Here is a 14,521-nt window from a genome sequence, read left to right as displayed (position 1 = left end):
GTCAAATTAACACGGTAATAGCTAACGTAATGAGTTAGCATGATGATTCAAATGGAATGAAAGAATGAAAATGTGGAATGCTCGAACCAATAAACCCATTTTCAAATATCTCCAGACCAAAGAACCTTCATACTCGTGAACAATCTTTAAAATATTTTCGGACTAACAAACCTTCGGACCAATGAACTCCTTGTTAAAACCTTAGTACTTGTTAACTTTTCAACCTTTTCTTTCAAAAGTATGAACCCTCGGATTAGTGAACCTTCTTGCTATTGACCCCTATATTCTTCGAACTTGCGAACCTTTAAAACAATGGAACGGTTGTTTGGAAAACAGAACTCGGCCAAACGAACCATCAAAACATCGAGCAATTACATTTGTATCGTCATGACACTTGATATAAATACTACACGTTGAGAAGAGTATTTTGCAGTAATGTTTGCTTCCTCCACAATCGTTAGCACAACCAGTTGGTTGCATGTTTCAATTCTATCCAGTGTAACCTGGGGCAACTGTCATATTTCTCGTCAAGGCTCTGAAATCCCATGTTGCCAACTCCAAACGTACTTCCGTTGGCGAGGTGATTGTGTTTGCGAGTAAAACTTTGTTTAACTTGGCTTTCAGCGCGTCCTCCTCCTTCTCCCCGAAAGAGTGTGTGTACAAAAGAAGCCCCGCCCTCCCAAACACCCTCACCGGTACCCAATATATCCATCTACTCCATGGCAACGGACCAGTGCATAAATCCGTTGACTTTACAGACCTTCTGAAGGAGCAGAACCTCCAACTTTTGACAATTGGTGCAATTGTGTGTTCAGCCAGTTGTGGAAATGAGGCTAAGGTTTCTTAACTGCATGCGCATATCTGTGTACAATAAGCAACATAATGTCTACGCTTCAATATAGTAATGCACTTCAGTATCGAATCAAGTGGAGACCGTTTGAGCTGTATCAAATGTACTATATAATGTACAGAAGTCGCAAAAATGCACAAACACAAAATTGAGTCACGAGGAGAATTATATCTCTGTACGGAATGCCGTGTGATTGCTTCTGGAACAGATTATTACGTTCACGGTGGTGTCGGTTTCATTAAGTACGCCCTTTAATCTTGATTGATCTCCCGGGTAGGCAAATGGTTACACGTGGAAATGACCTCTCTTAATGTTTGTATTCAGCGATAAAAATCTGGCAAGAGCGGGCTAATATTAGAGTTACACCTGTATAAAACATTCTTGTGTTGTGTTGTTTTGGGAGTGACTCAAAGTGTGAATTTAAAACAGGCTTACAAGGACGGCGGTCCTGGTGATTTCTATATACGGTGTGCTTTAACCGAGTCGGTCCAGGTAAATCATTGATAAGTTTGAGGCAACTGTCATGCACGTTACCTGTGCGATCCATATACTTTTAAATGAGCGATTTGACAGCCCGTTCAAAACGACAACTTAAACAAATTTGCCGATATGTAATTATCTAGGAAAGCGAGAGTAGTATGTGTAAGTTTGCACAAGGACTAACATCAATCTTGGTATAAAACCGCGCTAAGTGGATTGTGAATAAATCTGGAATACTGTTTATTCGACTTTAGACATAACTTGAATGGATGGATTATACATAGGTAAGTTACCATTCTTTATATATACTTGTTAACATACGTGTACTAATTTCTTATATGTGTGTGACGAGCTGTACAGATTTACATAAGCAAGGTATTTATCATAGTCATGTACACAAATCAAATATATATACTCGGCTTGTCAAACTCTAAACCATTATCCATCACGGCTGACTTCGCTTTGCACGTACTTCAGTGGAACCCAGCTAGGAATGAATCATCCGAAGATATGTGTTTACTTTTTTTTCTGAAGCAAAACTACGCCTTTGATAGTGCTTTGTTTGTACTTTTTCTGAAACATTTTATACTTTATTAATTCCCCTCACCTATTTGTATACTGTTGAGCATTTGTTTTTATAATTAGTATGTATGTACTGTGTATGTATTAGTGTTTAATGGATATTGGTAATGTACAATTCAGTACAGGTGGGTAGGAAGATGGTTCTCCGAGTGTAAAGGAATTATGGTAATAGTGATTCCTATTTCTTTCAGTTAAGTATCGAACACCAGTTAGCAGTGAGTGGTTGTAAGAATAACTTACATTAAAAGATATTCGATATATTTCTGTCCACAAACTTTAATGCAGTGCACAGCAATATGTAGTCTGTATGTAGTGAAAAATAGATGTCACTGACATGAATAATCCATTTAGTGGCAAGAAGAGGATTTTGTATGGAACTTGGAAAAACTGAACATAAGCTGTTTGTTTACACCTACCGTTTGCTAACAAAATGAAATATTGACAGCCCTGAACACCTATGAGATCAGTGCCTAAAAAAGGTGAGACCTGTACTGGCCGTAAGCAGCATTTTATGATGAATACAATGACACAACTGTACATGTATTTTGGTAATAATAATTATGCAATATTTAGTCACATACATTTATGATGATCCCCAAAAATATGGAATATTTTCATATTCTCTGCTCACATCTTTCTGTATATCAATCTATCTATTTCACCACAATTGGTAAGTTAGTTTTCTATACTTTATTAATTAAGGTATCAAGTTTAAATATCTAACCAATGCATGACTCTGGTCAAATATTTCCCCCTTTTAAAGACCACCAGCTACACTGAACCATACCCTTTTAGCCTGATTTCTAAAGCAACACATCATCCGGGGCCCCGAGTGGCCGAGTGGTCTAAAGTGCTCTCCGTTACAGATCACTGCCATCTCACCTCTGGCTGCGTGGGTTCGAGTCTCGGATTCGGCCAATGTGGGTATGTGAGAAAGCTTGCCAGTAGCTTTTCGTGGGTCGGTGGTTCTTTCCGGGGTTTTCCCGGGTTCTTCCTCCACCATTAATACTGGCCGCCTTGTATAGCCTATCGTGTGCTGAAAAAGGGCGCTAAACCCCACAACAACAATAACACATCATCCCGTGTCTTCGTCAATAATTACACCGTACAACGATACAAATTAATTTACACAATGTTCACATGTCTCTCACAAAACAATATCAATAACTATCACAAATACGAACAAATTTCCCTAAATCACTGCTAATATGTATGTAACTAATTGTTTAAAAAGGCGAACATCCCTTTCACTACACGTGGCCTATTCGATACACCGTAGAAACCACTGCGGAACACGACATGGGTATATACATGTATACATGTCATGTTGAACGCAACTTTTTGGGCTATACTTCAACAGTAACGATTAGTGAGAAGCGTAACATCCAACAGAACTGTACGATATATCCTCTTCAAAAGTATGCAACTATCCCTAAATCTCACTTCATCAAATTCGTAATTTTGTTAAAATTCGTCTTTTTCATATTTTGAACCACACTCTTGCGCTACGGGACGCGCCTGTTCACACACTAGCGGAAATATTTACCACGTGCACTCTTCCACTTACAAGCAAATTATGTCTGTATTTCATTGATGCATATCAGCCTACAACTTAAGGTTTATTTAGGTTAATTATCATCTCAAAACATTTCATTATCTATTGACGGGTATTAATAACGAAGGACTGATAATACCCCAAGATATAAACTTTGGCGGACTAATATTTACAGAACTACCAGCAGTGAAGGCAGAGAGTTTGTGTGTGTGTGTGTGTGTGTGTGTGTGTGTGATTTGGATTTGTAACGAAGCTTTAACAATTGTTCAGTCATATCGCTACGATGTCTGTGGTGTGGCTGTTTATAGTGATGTCTAGAACTGGAACATCATGCCGCAGACATGTAGCATCATGTCACCCTGTCGCTTTATCCTGACACCAGGTCGACCAGCAGCCCCAGCCTTAGGATGTGCGGGGCCCAAGGCAGCAAGCGATGAGCTCGGGGCCCCAAGAAAAAAAAAATTGCATTGCGAGTTAGCGAGGAGCCTCGTTCGCCTTGCCCTAGGGCCGGGCCTGCCGACCAGTCCTAACACTAACATCTTAATGCTAAGCGCCAAGCGAGACACCTGTTAGTACCATTTTTTTATTTAAAAAAGGCTTTGGTATGACTCGGCCGGGGCTGGAACACGCTATCTTCCGCATCCGAGGCGGACGCTCAAACCACTTAGGCCACCGGAGCGGTCACGTGAAGGTAGACAGGAAAAGAATTAAATGTAAAGAAGCAAATAAGTAGCTTTATAGTATGTTTTTCAGGAATGTTTTGGAATTGACTTAATAATAATAATAATAATAATAATAGTTAACGAGGATAACACATTTGGTCATGGTTAACCCATCTGCCAGTAAAAAAAAAAAAAAAGAATAAATGAAACAAGTAAAAGATCATACACGTCCTCAGGTATCGTTGCACACACATTCACACATATTTAAATTGAATGAATATGTGTGACTATATTGGAAAACAGATACATATATGAACAATATTATATACACAGGTACATATATTTTAGCATAACCTAAGTCGCATATACATACATCGAATAAGACTTGGGCATATTATTAATTGACATAATGATAAAGTATTATATTCGGAGGCTTTAATATGTCATTTCAGCTGGTCAAGAAAGAATTTCTTTAATGGTATTTTAAACGAAGCAAGGGAATTTTAATTACGTATCTTCAAGGGTAAGGAATTCCATACACTAGGTGCTGAGACAGTGAACGAGCTTTTGCAATGGTTGGTTTTCTGCCACGGAATCTGGAGATCATTGTTAGTCGTCGATCGGAGATTACGCTCAGTATGGGATGATCTTAGTTCAATTATGTTAGAGATATAATCTAGAGAAAGATCGTTCAAAGACTTATACATCATGATTCCTTTAAAATAAAGAATACGTTTTTGTATGGGTAACCATTGCAGACGTGAAAACAACATTCGAGGGAGTCATATTAGGAAGTTTCAGTGTTATTCGGACTGCCCTTTTCTGGAGCTTATCAATTCTGTATAGAATATAATTGAATGTGTTTCCCCATATAGTACATCCGTAGTCTATCAGTGGTAGTATATATTCCGAAGAATAGAGTTCAAGTGACTGGGGAGGTAGAAAAGGTAGAAATCTCGACAGCAATTTTAACAGAGTTATCCTTTTTGACTACCAGATGATCGATAGGTGCATTAAAGATGATATGATGATCGATATAGATACCCAGAAGGTCTTGATTTTTGACAATAAATACGTCTAAGCTATTTTAAGTCAGAAGTAAATCCATGCTTGTAGATATGCGCTGCCATGTTCCGATTGTCATACATTTCGTTTTAGAGAAATTAATATGCATTTTGTTGTGTTGACATCAAACTGTTACATTGTTGAGGTCGATATGAAGTTTATTTTTAATGGAGTCAATACATTTACCAGATGAATGCAACGTAGAATCGTCAGCGAAAATATATTTGTTAGAGTACGCTTGATACAAGGCTAAGTCCATGATAAACAGTAGAAAAGAAACGGCCCTTATATAGATCCTTGAGGAACACCGCTTAAGATATGACTTGCTCCGGAAGTATACTGACCCGTGCAAATAAGCTGGTTTCCGTTAGTGACATAAGATGTGAACAATAAAACCGAGTTATAGGAAATCTTATAGGCTGAAAGGTTTTTTAATGAGCTCCGAAAGGTCAACCAAATCGATTTGGTACTTGTTAAGATATCTGAAAATGTGCTTGCTGACATGGTTTTCAATAATGTTTGAAAGTACAGATGGAGCAGATATGGGTCGATAGTTGGATGGGTCATTCTTTTCATTTCCTTTATAGATTGAGAATACTTTTGGTAATTTCGTTGAGTTCGGGAATGTACAGGAAGTTATGCTACAGTTAATTATTTCTTAAAACGAATCTGAGATTAATAAAACTGACATTTTCAGTCTTGGGGTGAATTCCATTTTGACCCGTTGATTTGTTTATGTAAATTTTTATGGAATATCAAAAGAGTAATTTATTGTTATTAAGGGAATGTTGAAACTAACACGATCTCGTACCCTTTCACTCACGAATTTAGTAAGTTTGTCTTTCGTTATTAAGAGTATAGGCTACAACTGTACTTTCAATATGAAGAGTTTGATAGTCATTTGGTTACAGGAATGCGTGTGATAGGACTGGGTTGACTTGAAGAAGACCAATATGGCAGTCCTGGTCGCATGACATCGTGCACTTTGCCATATGCGTTGTATGCAAGGCCCAGTGTGTATAAACAATGTAACTCTCGTTGCATCTTGATTAGATTTTATGCAACACGTTAATTAAAATGCAATAACTCTATAATGTCTCAGTGCCGTGATCTATTGCGCGGAGAATGCAGGATGACACTTCCTATTTTAGCTCATTTAAAGACGTTTTCCGCAACACATACTGTCCCTGAACATGTGTTTTAAAAAAGTTAATAATATATAATTCTTCACATTTTACGTATTTACGTTATATTTGGCTATTCTACACCCACCCACCCTATGAAGCCTATTAGTATTACCGATAGCCCTTAACGGCACCTCGGCGCAATTATTTCACTATAATGTCAAATGAAGTTCCAGAAATGTAAATATATAGAATTGTAGACCAACTTTAAGAACATAAACTCTTCCAAATAAATCTAAACATGAAGTACAACAAGATAAACTATATACGGTTAAGATGATAAAATTCTGTGAATGGTATCAAAATCTAAATTTACCAAGAACAACCATTCTATCTGACCTTGGTACTGCTCCATCAGCTTGTCATAATGATGACCCTTGTTTGAAAATATAATAGAAGTAATTCGAAAAATTATATTGCTAGCGGGTAAATATTATAAATGTCTGGTCAAAACCATCGTGTGAGACAGAAGTATTTGATCATTGGATGTTAACTCAGTGAAGAAACTTTATGATGATGTACTACCCAAGAGATTCTTGAGGGAATTCAGTTAATATTTAATGATACAAACTTAAAGACTTAATAATGTTTCCTACCTTAAATATTCTCAGCATGATTTATATATATATATTTTTTAATGTTTTCTAATTGCATGGTGTTTGTTTTTGTAATCATATCATTATGCTTTTTTTTTATCTTATATGTGTTGTCTAATGTTGTAAAACGCTTAGAGCTTCTAAAGATTAGGCGCTATACAAAGTCCTCATTATTATTATTATTATATTTTAAAAGTTGTTGACCATGTGTTTTAAGAAGTTTACGTACTTTGTAAGTATTTTGTAACAGTAGTAGCCAAATGTACAAAATTTAATACAAAATGGGAAACGGATCGCTTGACATGCTTTTGAAGAATGCGGAGGCATTATTTTACAATCTAGCCATTTCTGTGTAAATCTGTGAAGTCCGTTACGAGTGGTGTACCTCACTTGTCTGAGAACTGGTAAATGTAATCAAAAACTAGAACATAGAGAAAATAAACCCAGGGATATGGTCGCTCGATCTTAAGTTACAAATTTTTAAGCCCCTTCCACCATTTACATTATATTCATTGACCATACAAAAAATGATAAATGTAAACGTGTGATTAGCTCTGGCCCGTATGATAGATATATGCAAACGACCCCTGCCATTTAATACACACACACACACACACACACACACACACACACACATATATATATATATATATATATATATATATATATATATATATATATATATATATATATATATATATATATATATATATATATATATATATACACACACACACACTACGCCTTAAAGACAAATTTTGATACACAACTAATTCGGGTTGGGTAGCACGAATAATCTTGTACTGTGGTAGTAATAGGAAGTGTTGCCACTGAAGCATACAATATGTTAGCTACAATATTGATATCATTAGTAGGGAAAATGTAATTGGGGTGCCACTGTCCTGAAAATCTTGGGCTTAATCCCACTCTTACAAAGAGACACGTGTACTGAACACACGATCATACACTAGTACATAATGAAACAAAATTACATTTTATTATTTTTTTAATTCTAATTTTTTCCAGATGTTAGATTTGGTCTAAATATGTTCTGCAAAATCTTATTCGGCCGCCATTTTGGCATATTTTGACACGTGTCAAATTAGTCCGATAAATCAGACTCCCAAATCTGTGCTGATATTGCCTGACAACAAATCCATCAGTATCAACAACGATTTGAGAGTCTGATTAATCTGACTAATGCTAAATTTGTTATGAAAAGTTCATAAATATAACTATTTTTGTAATATTGGAAATTAATGTGTGACAAAATACAACTATTTTGTGAAAAGAAGATTAAAAAATATATCTGGATTCATTTTGTCATAAAAAAGTGATGACATGATTTTAGTATCATTAAATACGTAACAAAATTGCTGGGGATTTTCTATATATTCGGTACTGACGGAACCTACCGAAGTACAGGGGCAGTTGAAAAGTACCGTGATACGTACCACTGGAAATACCGGTGTACTGGTCATACCGCGCACGTGCACAACTAATACTAACCCTTGGGTCTAATGTTACCGTTTCGTACTTAGCCAAATTCCATTCATTTTGAAATGACATGAGCCAATGATATTCGTTCATATGAACGCATTTGTTGGCATGCATAGTATCGTGATGACACTCACTTAACACCTTTATGCATTTGGATTCGATTCCTGGCTTTGATCTGAGTGGGGGTACATAATCATCTGTCCAAGATATGTGTTTTTGTGATAGTTTTCGAGTTTCTTTCAACGGAAATGACCACATTATCACAACACAGGTAATTGCGAAGTTACTTGATATAACTAGTCGACTACGATTTCCAAGCTCACTTGCCTTGATAAGTGGAAATCATTGTTGAGCAAGTAAAATGTCATCTAAGTAGCCCAATTTTCAGTAAGGAAAGTACCCACATTTTACTTTTGGAACCATTTTCCAAACACCATTCTTGAGTCAGTAGGTCAAGAGACAAAAGTATTTATGTTATGTATATTGAAGGTGATTTGTTGGATTTTTTTCTCCATGCTTATACGTTAAGTATAATTGTATTTTATAATTTACCTTTGTCCAAAATCAAGTTCTCTGTTTACCTGACTAAGGACATTTGTTTTGTAAACAACATAATGAATAGCTAATATGTTGAGTATAAATTAAATATTATGATCATTATTAATGAGGGTAAACATGTTTATCTTACTCGGAGTCTAAGACAGTGGTATTCCCCTGTGGAAAATCTGATGTACCTGATGTTTGCTATTTTCTTTATTTTGGTAATAGACCATATCCTTTTGAAAACTTAAAATGTTCTAGAAATAAACAGTGGACCCTCATCCTGGTTTTATTTTGGTGTCTTGGCTTTTTATATAATGCTGTTTACTTGAGAAATTACTAATTCTTGCCTTAATATCTTGAGGCAGAGTCACTTTTATTGTTTTGTTCATATTTTCATTTGGGTGGAATTATTTATTCAAAATATCATTTACTGGAAATACAAAGTACTCATCAATAATATTATTGGACAGAAACATTAATTTGGAATTACAGTGTATCCAGACAAGGACATTTTTGATTATATTATTGTGATACATCAAAAAACCTTAATCACATTATCACAATTCAGGCCAGTGACACATTATCACGTTCGAGACTACAGCCAATCAACACGTTCAGTATTAGAACTTATTTGGAATACCACTGGAATTCATTTGGAGCTTTTTACATTTGGACTTGTACTAGAAATTTTGTTACTATTTGGTATTTAATTGACAATACTGTAAGTTCTTTATAAATTTTCCCTCTGTATTCTAGGGAAAGAACTTATTTGTTAAATTAAAAAAAAATGTGTTGTTTTTTGCTTTTTTAGTATTTAGTTTAAGACCACATAGTCGTAACAGTTCTAAAAGTAAATTTCAAAAATATTCCGACACGTTATCTAAACGACACCATAAAAGCCAGTGAAGAAAACACGATGATTTACGTAGGTATACATATAATTATTGCCTTCACCGACCATGTTACGCTACACTTGCAGTTTATAAATCCCTATTAGTGATGATCGTAAAATTCGACAGAGCTGAAGAAAAGACCTTCTGTTGCGTGGAACAGCTCATGTATCTTAGAGTATCACCTCGTACATTTCACATTATTTAGAATTTCTTGCGAGCCACACTTTTGCCTCGCAGAAAGAGCTTTCTCACAAACTAGCGGAAGCACCAAAAAAAGAACAACGACACACTGCGTTAAAAGCAAAATTAATATGTACTATGTACGTATAAGTTCAGCAATGTTTATGATATTTAGTTTATTTAAAGTATTTTTTGTTATCTATGCGTGATTATTACGAACAAACTTAAAATTGTACAGGAATATACAGAGGCGTAGCGGGGGGGGGGGGGCAGGGGGTACATATGTCCCCGGGCGCCAAGGTACAGGGGCGCCAAAATGAGGCTTACAACGTTACATTATAATAAGTAAACAAGGGTAATATTCAAAAATGTGATTAAAAGGGGAGGGGGCTGGGGCGCCAATTTTATAGTTCGTCCCCGGGCGCAAAATATCATAGCTACGCCTCTGGAATATATCATGCAGTGTAAACAACGCCCCACGTGTGTGAACAATTTAACGCTCTTTGCATCTGGTCCTGTTTGACATACAGTAATTGCTATTGCTATGTCATAGCCCAGATAATATCTTTTTTTTACATTAGCTATTACGAGCTATAGTTTGTATAAAATTGACATTTTCAGCTACTACTAATGCATTTCTCCCTGTTGGTTCTTAATTAAAATTTTGCCACGCGGACATCAAACATGACCGCCACAATGGACATATTACAAATTTTGCTGTTTCTGCTTCTCCTGAATGGATGATCATACCAACATCTGGTTTTCACTAAAACACTTCTTACGATGTAAAACAAAAAATATTTTAAAAATAGCGTAATCCCTATTTGTTTTTAACAAAATATAATATTGCCACATGCCTTTCACCAGAAGACATTGTCTGGTGTTTTGATTGTCCAAAATAAAAATGGTGCCGATTTGATATCTCATATGGCTTCCAGTGGTCACCTTGACAATATTGTTATTACTAATCCTTCGGAATTAAAATTACTATTGCTATGTCAAATAGACAAATGACAATAACTCCTGCCTCTTACCTCCCCTTGCCACTGCCAGGAGTCGCTAGTTTTTGAATTTTTTTCTTTAGCTGAGCGGTATACTAACGAAGATGCTCACATGGCGGGGTGGTTGGGAGGGTTTTTAAATAATGTAATTGGGTAAGTATTCTCGGGAAAACATGGTTTACTTAAAACTTTGCTTTTTATTTTAAATACTTTCCCCAATCTCATTAACGTTAAAAGAATAGGTAATAGGATGAGGAAATGCTGAGCATCCGACATGTACCTCGGATAACCCTGTCGGGAATGATGGCTGGATTCCCCATGCAAACGATACTCCGTTCTCCTAATGACATAGCAACACAACCTAGGGTCACATGACCTATGATCCCTACATATGGTTAAGAAGATAATTATTTAAATCATCTTACCTAAATATTTCATTGGCGAATCCAGCGAAGCTCATATACTGTGATGATCGTTTTAATTGGGTCTGGTGGTCATCTGTGCTACGCCCACCGGACCTACCATATCCAAAGTTTGTCTCTGTGTGTGTGTGTGTGTGTGGATATTTAACGTAGCTTTAACAATTTTAGTCATATAGCTAAGATGTCTACAGTGTGGCAGCGTATAGTGATGTCTAGCACTGGGAATGCCGCATACGTACAGCATCACATTTTCTAGACACCAGGAGGGGCAGTCGTAACACTAACCTCATAATGCTGAGCGCCAAGGGAAGCAACTGCTAGTACCATTTTTATAAGTCTTTGGTACAACTCGGCCTGGGTTCGAACGGCGACCTCCCGTAAAGGAGGAGGAAGCTTTAGCCACTTAGTTACCTTTTCTCGACTGATTCCGTCTTTTTCACAGATTACAAACACTGCATGGCGTAGATGCTGTACACTTAGTATAGGCAATACAAGAGTCGTAGTTGTCTTCCTTTGCTTTGAACTTTTTGAATTTAGGCATTTAGTTGAAATTTTGGTTGAAACGACACTAGAAGAGAAAAATAAATTATAAATTAGTAATTCAGCATGTTATGTTACTAATTTGCTAATACCACATCCGTTACTAACGGAGTTACAGAAAAAGTCAGTGCCACGTTAACTCGTATATGAGTTCAACACTCGTGTGTTGATACTTAAATTACCAAACTCCATAAAGGTAACAAACTGACTCAGATTTGGAAGAATTTGTAAAACTAATGTGTGCAACATGTAGTAGAAAGCTTATCCAATACAACTAATCAATATTTAAAGTTGAATGTTTTTGTTTTGTCTATATGCGATAGAAAAAGAAGATTTTTGTCTTTTGGTAAGCTGGATTCGCGTGGTAGAAGGTTACTATCGCAAACGCGAATGTGATTGGGAAACTTTTGTTGAAAATAAATGACGTTAAACCCGCAATAACGACCAGTTTACATTCACATGACATGCTGATATGCATGACTGGGCAAAAAAGATTGCATCGTACCGTATCACTTGTATTATACTGTCATGTATGCGTATTTAATAAAGCAGGAATTACTAGTCATTTGCACAATAAATGATCTATGTTGTTGAGTTAACAGTTCACATTAATGAAACGTTAATATTTCGTATCGTGTTATAATGTTTTTGGGAGATGCAGAGAGTTGGAATAAAAAAAAAATACTGACCCTGAACAAGACGTTTCATCAACTAGGTAGAGCTTGCCGCATCATTAGATCTTGTTTGAAATTGATGTGGACCTCAACACAACATCGTCTAAGCGTGTGGGTTTGACTAACATTAATATCAGCACGATCTCTGTCTGTATGTATTTCTCTCTCTCTCTCTCTTTCTCAAGTGCAGTAAGAAGAGAGAGAATTACAAATTCAAAGAGAAAAGGAAGAGAGGCAGACGCAAAATTCATATCAATAGAGAAGATAGGGAAGTGCAGAAAGAAAGAAGAAAGGAAAATGCGATATATATTTAAAAATTTGATCAGGCAGGCGGAGCACCTACTGACCCCTTTACGCACACGTTCAGGTTTTGATGTTACAAGAACCATTAAGTCAGTACCCCGTTCTAGAGAAAAAGAAGTAGGTACATACATTCTTCCCTTTGATAAAATTGCTGAAAATTTGAAATGCCAGGAGAAACTGTACTTATATTGGCAGAGTTCGTGATGTTTATTTTTCACTGTCAGTACAACAGAGTGCTGATAATTAAGTGGTTAAGAAATTTATCTTGAAAGGTTATGAACTATGAATTTATGAATTCCATTCATAGTTATATCAAATCCTATCTTGATGAGCAACAGGTCGAAACTTTGAAAAATGCCAACGATTATTTATTGACTCTTGAAGTGTCATTTGTCAATAGGTTTTCCTCTCAGTAGTCTTTTAATAAACATTATATCAGTCTCATGCTATTATTTCCAAAATCTGAATGGGCACAAATTTGACAAATCAAAGTTCTGATACAGGTTGAAAAATAAGCAACAGAGTAAAGGTAGTGCTATTCGCAAGGCTCTTATTTCAAAGAGGTCAAGCTAACGGTCCTTTGTTGAAAGCAATACATCGGTCATATAAATACATTCAAGGAAGATATTGCCCAGTGAATCATTCAGTGAGACAATACAAATTATTAAAGATCTTTTGATAAGTCTTATTGACGCCTAAATGAATGGTCTATGGAGTTTCTTTGACTTAACTAAATATTTTCTGTTGATCTAACCTCGAAAGGACAATTTGACTGCTCACTGACCACTCGTCGCAACCGTGTACCTCAGGATGGAATCTATTTCTCGTAAGGGACCCCATTTTCCACAACAACAACAACAACAACAACCCCCCCCCCACAATATGGAACTTGGCTAATAACCCTCAGAAACCAAAAGAAGATCTCAGAATCATGTTCCTGTTCGACGAGTGATTATCTTTTGTCACACTGATTAGAGAGAATGAGCAGTACAATAGGATCATTATGATCCATACCTCTTGGTTAATCAATATCAAGAGGAAAAATGACCTCATCAAAATAATGACCAATAAGTGTGTCAGTTAGAAGAATGATGTTCTCATCAATATCATTCTCAAGAGTTCTTTCTTCCATAGCTCTGGTAACTAAACAATCAAATTATAACTCTCGGTGGGATCAACATTTTAAATCCAATTAAGGCTTGTCATTTAAAAGTGGATTAACCACAACTTTATGCCCAATTATGCCACAGCCTAGTAATAAATGAATACTCTCAGTAGCTGAAGAAGTAAATGCTCCGCAAGTCATGGGTCCTGAGACTATACTAGATCCAAACTTACGCAATGGAGAGGAACATTAACAAAGCCGCGCTCTACTCCCAGAATAAAACTAGAAGACTTCTCACACAAAGTCAGAGTACCTCATAACAAAAGACTCTGATAACCTTATATGTCCCTTGATACTTTAATAATGATTGGCTTGGTAGAATCACT

At 36.2% G+C, this 14,521-nt stretch overlaps 1 protein-coding gene across 1 annotated transcript in view; it reads left to right on the top strand.

The window, feature by feature from the left end:
• Positions 1-763: 763 nt before the first annotated feature.
• The window catches only part of LOC149782812 (monocarboxylate transporter 12-like), an 80,771-nt gene continuing 67,013 nt past the window's right edge, over positions 764-14,521 (top strand). Inside the window, exon 1 of the mRNA XM_089934329.1 lies at positions 764-1,614. The gene's annotated coding sequence lies outside the window, so the exon portion shown is untranslated. The remainder of the gene's footprint in view (positions 1,615-14,521) is intronic.

This window comes from Sinohyriopsis cumingii, chromosome 15, assembly GCF_028554795.1.
Source record: "Sinohyriopsis cumingii isolate HCF-2022 chromosome 15, ASM2855479v2, whole genome shotgun sequence".
Classification (NCBI taxonomy): Eukaryota; Metazoa; Mollusca; class Bivalvia; order Unionida; family Unionidae; genus Sinohyriopsis; species Sinohyriopsis cumingii.
This window is presented reverse-complemented; position numbering and strand designations above follow the sequence as displayed.